The sequence below is a fragment of the Octopus sinensis genome, linkage group LG4 (assembly GCF_006345805.1).
Source record: "Octopus sinensis linkage group LG4, ASM634580v1, whole genome shotgun sequence".
Taxonomy (NCBI): domain Eukaryota; kingdom Metazoa; phylum Mollusca; class Cephalopoda; order Octopoda; family Octopodidae; genus Octopus; species Octopus sinensis.
The window spans coordinates 119,438,428-119,448,427 of NC_043000.1; the positions used below are offsets into that span (position 1 = coordinate 119,438,428).

A 10,000-nucleotide genomic window follows, 5' to 3' on the forward strand; every position below is an offset into this window, starting at 1 on the left:
GAAAGTAACCTACTGTCACTAGCGTAGCTGGTGGAGGTGGGGTGGGGGCAGTCCGCGTGGGTGGCACTTTTCATCCTGCTGTAGACTATTGCTGTAGGTAGAGTGGCTGTGTGGTAAAAAGCTTGCTTCCCAACCACATGGTTCTGGGTTCAGTCCCACTACATGGCACCTTGGGCAAGTGTCTTCTACTATAGCCTCGGGCCGACCAAAGCCTTGTGAGTGGATTTGGTAGATGGAAACTGAAAGAAGCCCATCGTATGTATATATGTGTGTGTGTTGGTGTGTTTATGTTCCCATAACTTAGCGGTCTGGCAAGAGAGATCCGATAGAATAAGTACTAGGCTTACACAGAATAAGTCCTGTGTTCGATTTGTTCGACTAAAGGTGGTGCTCCAGCATGGCCTCAGTCAAATGACTGAAACAAGTAAATAAAAAAAGGCGGCAAGCTGGCTGAAACATTGGCACACTGGGCGAAATGTTTAGCGGTCTTTTTTTTCTGTCTTTACATTCTGAGTTCAAATTCCACCGAGGTCAACTCTGCCTTTCATCCTTTCAGGGTTGATAAATTAAGTACCAATTGTGTACTGGGTTGATCTAATCGACCAGCCCTCTCTCCAAAAGTTTCAGGCCTTGTGCCAATAGTAGAAATGAATATATGTTTTTTTTGTGGGGTCCAGGTGCAGCAAATGGAAGGGCCGCCCTGAGTGGCACACACTCAAGCTATAGTGAATTGGACCTAGTTCTTAGAAACCTGGTTGTTAGCTGGATGCTGAAAAGTGACTAAGTTAAGAAAATTTTGCTGTCAGTCAGCATACAGAATCCATTGACTGTTCTCACCTGAATTAGCAATTTAATTGACCATTTAATATTTTAAAGTAAAACTTAATTACTGTGTTTGTTGCATAAAATTTTCTATTTTAATATTAAGTTCAGAAGACAGGTCAAGTTTATTTGACGTAATGACAGTAAGGAAAACTACGTGAGTGTTTACATGTATCTGTGTATAGTGCTCTAAATGGAGGTGTAGTCAAATCCTATTTTATGGACTCAACCATGTTCTAAAATAAGACGAAAGGTAAGCTACTATAAATCGGCACAAACTTTCCGGACAACCTAGTATATATATATATATATTATATATATATATATATATATATAATATATATATATATATATATATATATAATATATATATATATATATATATATATATATAATATATATATATATATACATATATACGAGGGTGGGGACTGAAAAGTTCCTGGCTTTGGGCAGAAGGAAACACAGGTGGATCAGTTACTTAAGATTTTATCAGCATATTCCATTCCCAGACTCGCATGCTTACTGCAGTGGCCCTTCAATTCTTCCAATCCCTGCAAAAGAACTCCGAAGGTTGGGACTCCAACCACACCTTTCATGACACCCTTAAAGTCAGGAACCTCTTGTGTATATATGTTCTTTTATTGTTTTACTTCTTTCAGTCATTTGACTGTGGCCATGCTTTTTAGTCGAACAAATCAACCCCAGGACTTATTCCTTGTAAGCCTAGTACTCATTCCATCAGTCTCCCTTGCTGAACCGCTAATGTACGGAAAACATAAACACACCAACATCAGTTGTTAATCGATGGTGGGGGACAAACTCAGACAGACAAACATACAATGTAATTATTCTTTTTCATTCTAGGGGCCATTATATTAAACATTTGCAAAGAGAAACCATGCCATGCACAAAAAATTCAGCAGAACTGTCAGATTTTCAAACAGGTCATATTGTTGGGCAATCTGAGGCTGGTCTTTGCCAGTGAAAAATTGCCAAAAATCTTCAAATTCCTTTTGCTACTGTAAATAGAATTATAGTGCAATTCAAAAGCCAAGGAAAAGAATCAACAGATTCTCGTCCCGGCTGACCTGGGCCCTTGGAAAGGAAGCTTCACTGTTTGAAGAGAATTGTGGAAAACGAACCCCGTTTGAAGGCTTCTGATATTGCAAAACAGCTAGAAGTTAGTCCAAGAACGTGTGTTACATATCTGCATAAGCTTGGATATTATGGAAGAGCCGCTAGAAGAAAACCTCTCCTTCAACCAATTATCATGAAAAGAAAGAAATGAGGAGATGCCAGAAAAATCCAGTTCATTTTTTCATTTTAGGATAGATTGATTTTTTCAGATGAACCGAGATTTGCATTATTTTCAGACAGTAGATGTGTTTGGGTCTTGAGGCTTCCCAATCAAGAATTTGATTTGAAACAACTCCAACCAACTGTGAAACATGGCAGTATCTCTGTAATGGTATGGGGAGCTGTCACCAGCAATGGTGGTTCTGAGCTGATTGAATGTGTTGGAACCATAAACTCTGAAAAATTCATCGAAATACCTAAGCAAGGACTACTTCCGATGTATTCACATAATAACATAAGGAAAAATGAGTTTTTATTCATGGAAGATAGGGCTCCATGCCATACAGCGAAAAGGAATCAACAACAGCTGACTGAAAATGGGATGAAAAAGCTTGCTTGGCCCAGCCAATCTCTTGACATGAACCCAATTGAAAATCTTTGGAGTATATGAGATAGAGCTATATGAAAAACTCGACAGAAACCTGAAGCTAAAGGTGAATTCTTTTGATTGTTGCATGAAAAATGGGCAGAAATTCCACAAAGCTCATCAGTTCAATGCCAAAAAGACACTGTCAGGGAATTTTGCCGGGGCAGGGCCACAGATTTGCCAGAGGGATCCAACCCCTCTGGCGAATCTGACAAGTCAAGCAATGTTATGGATTGGGTCTACCCCTCTTGCGAATCTGACATGTCAAGTAATGTTATGGGCTGGGTCTGCCCCTCTGGCGAATCTGACATGTCATGTAATGGTATGGGTTTTTCTGCCCCTCTGGCTAATCTGACCTGTCATGTAATGTTATGAATTGGCCCTGCCCTGCCCCTCTGGCGAATCTCTAACATGTCATGTAATGTTATGGATTGGGTCTGCCCTGCCCCTCTGGCGAATCTCTGACATGTCAGATTCGCCAGAGGGGCAGACAAACCCATAACATTACATGACACGTCAGATTAGCCAGAGGGGCAGACAAACCCATAACATTACATGACATGTCAGATTCGCCAGAGGGGCAGAGCCAATTCATAACATTACACTTTAAACTTACTAAAATATTATTCGGGACGCTTTTATCTATGACTATAAAATCTCTACTAAGTATAAATGCTGATGAAAATTAATTTTGAGGATCTGATCAAAGACTTTGCAATTCAAAAAAGTAGGAGGAAACTTTTCAAATAGAAATAAAGTGGGAATATACAAAAATAAACATTATTTTCCCTCTTATTGTTTTGTTTCGTTTAGAAAAATAAAAATTTATTTTATGGTTTGTTATTGTTTATATTTTGAATTACATAATCTTCCATAGGGCACCAAAATCTTTTAAGTGCTTATGGGCCTCGATGGGTCTTAATCCGGCCCTGGTATATGTGTATCGAAAATGTGGAGGCGCAATGGCCCAGTGGTTAGGGCAGCGGACTCGCGGTCATAGGATCGCGGTTTCGATTCCCAGACCGGGCGTTGTGAATGTTTATTGAGCGAAAACACCTAAAGCTCCACGAGGCTCCGGCAGGGGGTGGTGGTGATCCCTGCTGTACTCTTTCACCACAACTTTCTCTCACTCTTACTTCCTGTTTCTGTTGTACCTGTATTTCAAAGGGCCGGCCTTGTCACTCTCTGTGTCACGCTGAATATCCCCGAGAACTACGTTAAGGGTACACGTGTCTGTGGAGTGCTCAGCCACTTACACGTTAATTTCACGAGCAGGCTGTTCCGTTGATTCGGATCAACCGGAACCCTCGTCGTCGTAACCGACGGAGTGCTTCCTTCCTTATGTGTATCGAAAGAGGGAGAGGAAACGAAAACAAAATAAAAAAAAAAAATTATAGGCGCAGGAGTGGTTGTATGGTAAGTAGCTTGCTTACCAACCATATGGTTCCCGGTTCATTCCCACTGCGTGGCACCTTGGGCAAGTGTCTTCAACTATAGCTTCGGGCCGACCAAAGCCTTGTGAGTGGATTTGGTAGACGGAAACTGAAAGAAGCCCATCGTATATATGTATATATATATATGTGTGTGTGTGTATGTTTGTGTGTCTGAGTTCGTCCCCCCAACATCGCTTGACAACCGATGGTGGTGTGCTTACGTCTCCGTAACCTAGCGGTTCGCCAAAAGAGATCGATAGAATAAGTACCAGGCTTCCAAAGAATAAGTCCTGGGGTCGATTTGCTCGACTAAAGGCAGTGCTCCAGCATGGCCCCAGTCAAAATGACTGAAACAAGTAAAAGAGAGAGTATCAGTTCACGACTGCTGAAATTATGAGGTTGACGCTCGGAGAAGAAAGAGTTTAAGAGTTGATATGACCTTTCAAAATATTGTTTTCTTAAGAATAAAAAATGGAGAGCGGAAAATGGGAAGGGGAGGAAAAAAAGGAAAAGATCAAGCTAAACAACCAACGTGTGTTGGTTATTTTCCAATTGTCATTGTCAGTGTTCGCATGCAGTGTATGTGTCTGTGTAGATAGGCAGCGATAAAGTTGATAGATTGAGATAGACAGATAGAGAGATAAAGAGAGAGACAGACAGACAGAGAGAGAGACAGACAGACAGACAGACAGAAAGGGAGGAGATCGTAAAGCCCCACGTGCTTATCACGCGGAGTAAAAGGATTCTAAAGCCCACAACGACTGCTTTTTAAAAGTGCAAGGCACTCCGAATAATTTCATTCTGCGTTTTGTCTTCCTCTTACAAAACGTAACGGTTTTTCTACAACCCTTACAATCACAAAACTACTGGAAACTGAAATTCATGGTCCTCCCTTACTATAGTGACTGTGGACCGTTTAAATCCTCTTTTTCCTTTATGTTAAAGGCATTTAAAACATCAAACTCTAAAATCTAAAACTCTAAAATTGTTACAATCATTAAATGATTCAAACAATTTATATTAATGTTTTCTTAATAACTATTTGTATTCTTATCTTAAATGTATTGAATTTTTACTGTATATATGTATGTTATTATGGTTGTAGCTTTGATAATTAAATAAGTCAACATTCTAATATCCTAAAGCTGATAAACCAACTAATGTGTTTCTCCATTTTCTTATTTGTAATATAAATTATATATATATATATATAATATATATATATATATATATATATATATATATTATATATATATATATATATATATATATATATATATATATATGTAAAAGTTAAAAAAACACAAACTGGGACAAGAACGTAAAACATTTAGAAGACGACCAAAAAACACAGACGGGACTTTCGAAGCTCTGTCATCAGTCAAGAACCAGATCATAACGGGAAGCTTTATGAAAATAAACAAAAGACGAAGGCAGGTGGAGTACAAACAAACAATTGTATTAATATGGCGCTCAGGAATATAAATAAAACAAGTCTTTTACGTTTTGAGCCTACGCTCTTCAACAGAAAGATACACAGAAAAGAAACAAGGAGAGAAAAAAATGCGTGCAGAAGCTAGCGATTCAACATATATATATATATATATATATATAATATATATATATATATTCCTTTTCCTGAGCGCCTATTATAATAATACTGTAATTGTTCCATTGTTGTTGTTTTTTTGTTTCCCGTTTGGATTAAAATTATATATATATATATATATATATATATATATATATATATGTATGTGTGTGTGTGTGTATGTATATTAGGATCTTTTCGGTTTGAACGGCAGTTTTTTCTAGCGGTGTCATATGAAATTGTCACCCATAATTATGACCCTTGTATCGATCTATTGCATTTCAATCTCTTTTAGGGTTAGGGAAGGGTATATTTTTTTTTTCCTAAATGTAAATAAACCCAATCTGTTTCTTAAACTAGGGACATATTCATACGGCACAGAATGGTTTTTTTTACCTCAATGGACGTCATTGATTGGTTGAAATTGCAGAAATTTAAGAAAAAAACAACAAATATCTTACAAACTATAGAATTTTCTCAATAAAGCCAAGAGAAAAAGATGTTTTAGAAACACATTCTACCAGTATACGAAGTTTAAAATTTTTTAGTTACCTAGAAATTATGTTAAAAACTGCCGTTCAAATCGAAAAGATCCGTATTTTAAATTATATACCCACTGAATAATACCCATGTATGTAAAGTTTTTTTCTCTGCAAAATTGGTTATTTAACTGTGGAACCAATGAAAGATTGGATGTTTTCATCCCTCTCTTCCTTGGATCATATATATATATATATATATATATATATATATATATATATATATATAGGAGCCCTCCGTCAGTTACGACGACGAGGGTACCAGCTGATACGATCAACGGAACAGCTTGCTCGTGAAATTAACGTGGCTGAGCAATTCACGTAGTTCTCAGGGAGATTCAGCGTGACACAGTGTGACAAGGCTGGCTCTTTGAAATGAACTGGAGCAATGTGAAATAAAGTGTCTTACTCAAGGACATAACGCGTCGCCGAGAATTGAACTCATGGCCTTACAATCGTGAGTTGAATGCCCTAACCACTAAGCCACACGCCTTCACACACACACACACATTGTTGTATCTGGTGAGAGTCATAATGTCTCAATATAACACACGCACTGGTTCGATTTCCACTCATCTATTTATTTATTTATTTATTCCAGAAAGCATTTTGTCGTCGCTGCATTTGCGATCGTATCGAAGGATTTTGACTCTGTCCATTATTGGAGCTGCATTCCTATTTTACTTTTCTTTTCTTTTTCTTTTTCTTTTTTTTTTTGTTGTTGTTGCAGTGCAGCAAAAGCTTTCTGGAATAAATAAATAAGTGGAAATTGAACCGGTGAGTGTGTCATATTAAGGCACTTTGACCCTCCCCAGATACAACAAAATTTGTTTCAAAACACGAATTCATATAAGGGATCTTGCAAACCAGATACAAAAATGAAATGTGTGTGTGTGTATACGACAGACTTCCACTTATTTTCCATTTACCAATTACACTCATAAAGCGTTGGTCAGGCAGGGCTGTAGTAGAAGCCGCTTACCCAAGGTGCCGCACAGACTGAAACCGAAAACATAGTTACAAAGCGAGTTTCTTAACCACAGAACCACGCCTGCGCCTATATACTTTAATTTAATTTCACACTGGTTTCAAATTTTAGTAGAAGGCTAACACTTCGAGGGAGGGATAAGTCGATTGCATCGACCGCAGTGCTTAACTGGTACTTATTTAAACGACCCTGAAAGAATAAAAGGCAAAGTCGAGTACGACGGAATTTGAACTCAGAAAATAATGACGGACGAAATATCTATTTCTTTACTACCCACAAGGGGCTAAACACAGAGAGGACAAACAAGGACAGACAAACGGATTAAGTCGAATATATCGATCCCAGTGCGTAACTGGTACTTAATTTATCGACCCCGAAAGGATGAAAGGCGAAGTCGACCTCGGCGGAATTTGAGCTCAGAACGTAACGGCAGACGAAATAGGGCTACGCATTTCGCCCGGCGTGCTAACGTTTCTGCCAGCTCGCCACCTTAACGACGGACGAAATACCGTTAAGCATTTGTCCGCTGTGATAACGAGTCTGCTCACTTGCCGCCTTAATTTTGTTTCATATCATCTTTGTGTTGCAATAATATAATTTTTTTAAAAATTCCCACTGATAACGGCTGAAGAGCTAGAAATGAGTCTGGTATCCGACAGGGGCAGCACTGGACAGATATGATGTTTTTACACCTTTTTACCATAAGAGAGAATTTTCTCTCCGCGTAACTCAACATAGAAAGAAACATGGGAGAGTGGTTACAGGACTTCTTAGAAGACAAGCCAGGTGGTGGCACCCAATGAAATCATCTCCAAGGAGACGATAATAGAGAATGGAGTACCTCAGGGAACTGTCTTGGGGACGCTGCTGTTTATGGTGGCTCTCTGCTGTCTGACTATTTAAGCATCTGTGTCCATCCATCCACCCAACCTGCTGTTTGTCTGTTTATCTGTTCATGTTTTTTTGTTTTTTTTTATATGTATGTATCCATCTATTAATGGATGGGTAGGACTTGATTGAGTGATAGGTGGGTAGCTAACTTCATAGATGGATGGAGAGATAGATAGAATTTGTCTTTAGAAGTTGAAAAGTTTACTTATGACAAAACACCGCTTGGTGTTGACACTGCTGTAAAATGTTTTGTTTTCTTGTTTTTTGTCTTTTTTCCTTTCTTGTCCTCACCTTCTTTGGAAAAAAAAACCCCTCATTGTATGGTGTCATCGAAGTTACACTATGCCTGAGAAATTGGCAGAATGCTCATCGTAGTGAATGCTTTTAATCAAGAAGTCTACTCGACCAAAGCCGACTCAAAGCTAGACAACAATAACAAGCTAGTAAGAGTTACTGCTAACATTCATTAAATGAAATAAAGAAGGTTAATTAAGAGAGGCAATTAAGGAAAGAACGGTCAGTAATTTCACTCGAGGGGGAAATGATGTCATTAAACCAGCTCCACGCTGGAGCATATCAGTAAACGTAAGGAAAATTAATTAGTTGATAGTCTTTCTGAAGGAGAGTAATTTTCGCCGGTCATAGACTTTTGTACCGGTCATAGACTTTTGTACCGTCTTATTAGCATTAAAGGCCCCCGGGCAAATTAATGCATTGGATCCCATAGCTGTTTATTTATCGACAGCAAGCTACAGCATACATAGGTCAGAATTGGACCCCTAGAACTTCGAGAAATCCCTGGCCTGGCAGTGCCACCGAGCGAGGGTATGGTATTACTGTTTCGTCATAAACTCTACAGGCATAGAAGTGCCGTCAGCCGAGCCTGTCCGAGAGGCGCGCAGGGCGACGAAACTGTTTTGCATGCACTCATTCAGCGTGCAGTCGGTTCTAATGAACAAGACGAGTGCACGAATCGAATGCAGTATACCGGATACTACCAGTTTCCATGATGTGATTGGCAAAACGTACTGAGATAACCTTTAAATCATTCTCCAAACACTCATCTCCGTTGTTCTCTCAATCCATTTGTAGCGTAGCTGATATCTTCACGGTTAGAAATAGCAGCTGAAAAGGAAAAACCGCATAGAAGCACGCGGTTGAATGAAAAATTGTCTTCCTCTGTCGAAGTTGTGAAAAGATAGACGGAGCTTATTCACTGACGTCGAAATCACAAATCTGACTGTGTAACGGCAACGAGTAGCTTCATGCACTTTTAGAGTGCATGTGGTGCATACAAATTACCGTTGCTTTAATATCCAAATTCTACCAGTCAGAAACAACAGGACGCAAACGTAAAAAATATATATCTACTTTATTCTCTTATGACAGTAACAAATAAGTGGTATATCTGGTTCCGCTTGGCATGGATGTGTCAGAGCCGAACTTTATCGCTGTAGAATTTACAGTGTTCAAATGCAAAACAACACTGCCAAGATGGCGTCCGAATAGGGAGAGAAAATGATGTGGTCGGCAACAAATCCTGGTTAAAAGTCTTCGGCCGCTGCTGCTATGGGAAATATCTGGACAGAGAGAATTACACGTCTCAAGTCACTGCCTGCTGCTGCTATATCTCTCCGGACCCTTTTAAGGTTCACGCTCCCTTCGCCTCTCGGCTAAACTGCCACGTCAGCAAAAGTCCTTCTTCCGGTGGTGAAAGCACCAACCCCGCACGCGCGAAACAGAAAAGGACGGTGCGCGAGCGCGCGCCGTTGTATAGGATCACTACAACTGGGTTCGCGCCATTTCATTAACCGATTCCAGCCACCTCAATAGAATCTATTTCTACCAATGCTCTTTGTCCGGGGTCACCAATTTGTAGGTCTTTCGTTATCTAACACGAGATTATTTCTAATATATCTCTATGGTATGATATACTAAAACCTTGGATAAAACCGTACCCTCGAATGGCTCACGATTAGAATTTGAACCAACCAAATAAAGCAAAATAATTAG

The 10,000-nt window shown here is 39.3% G+C and overlaps 1 long non-coding RNA gene across 1 annotated transcript in view; it reads left to right on the top strand.

Moving 5' to 3' along the window:
• The window catches only part of LOC118763279, a 24,579-nt gene that overhangs the window by 2,556 nt on the left and 12,023 nt on the right, over positions 1-10,000 (top strand). The window contains exon 2 of the long non-coding RNA XR_004999030.1: positions 721-725. This is a non-coding gene — a long non-coding RNA (uncharacterized LOC118763279). The remainder of the gene's footprint in view (positions 1-720; positions 726-10,000) is intronic.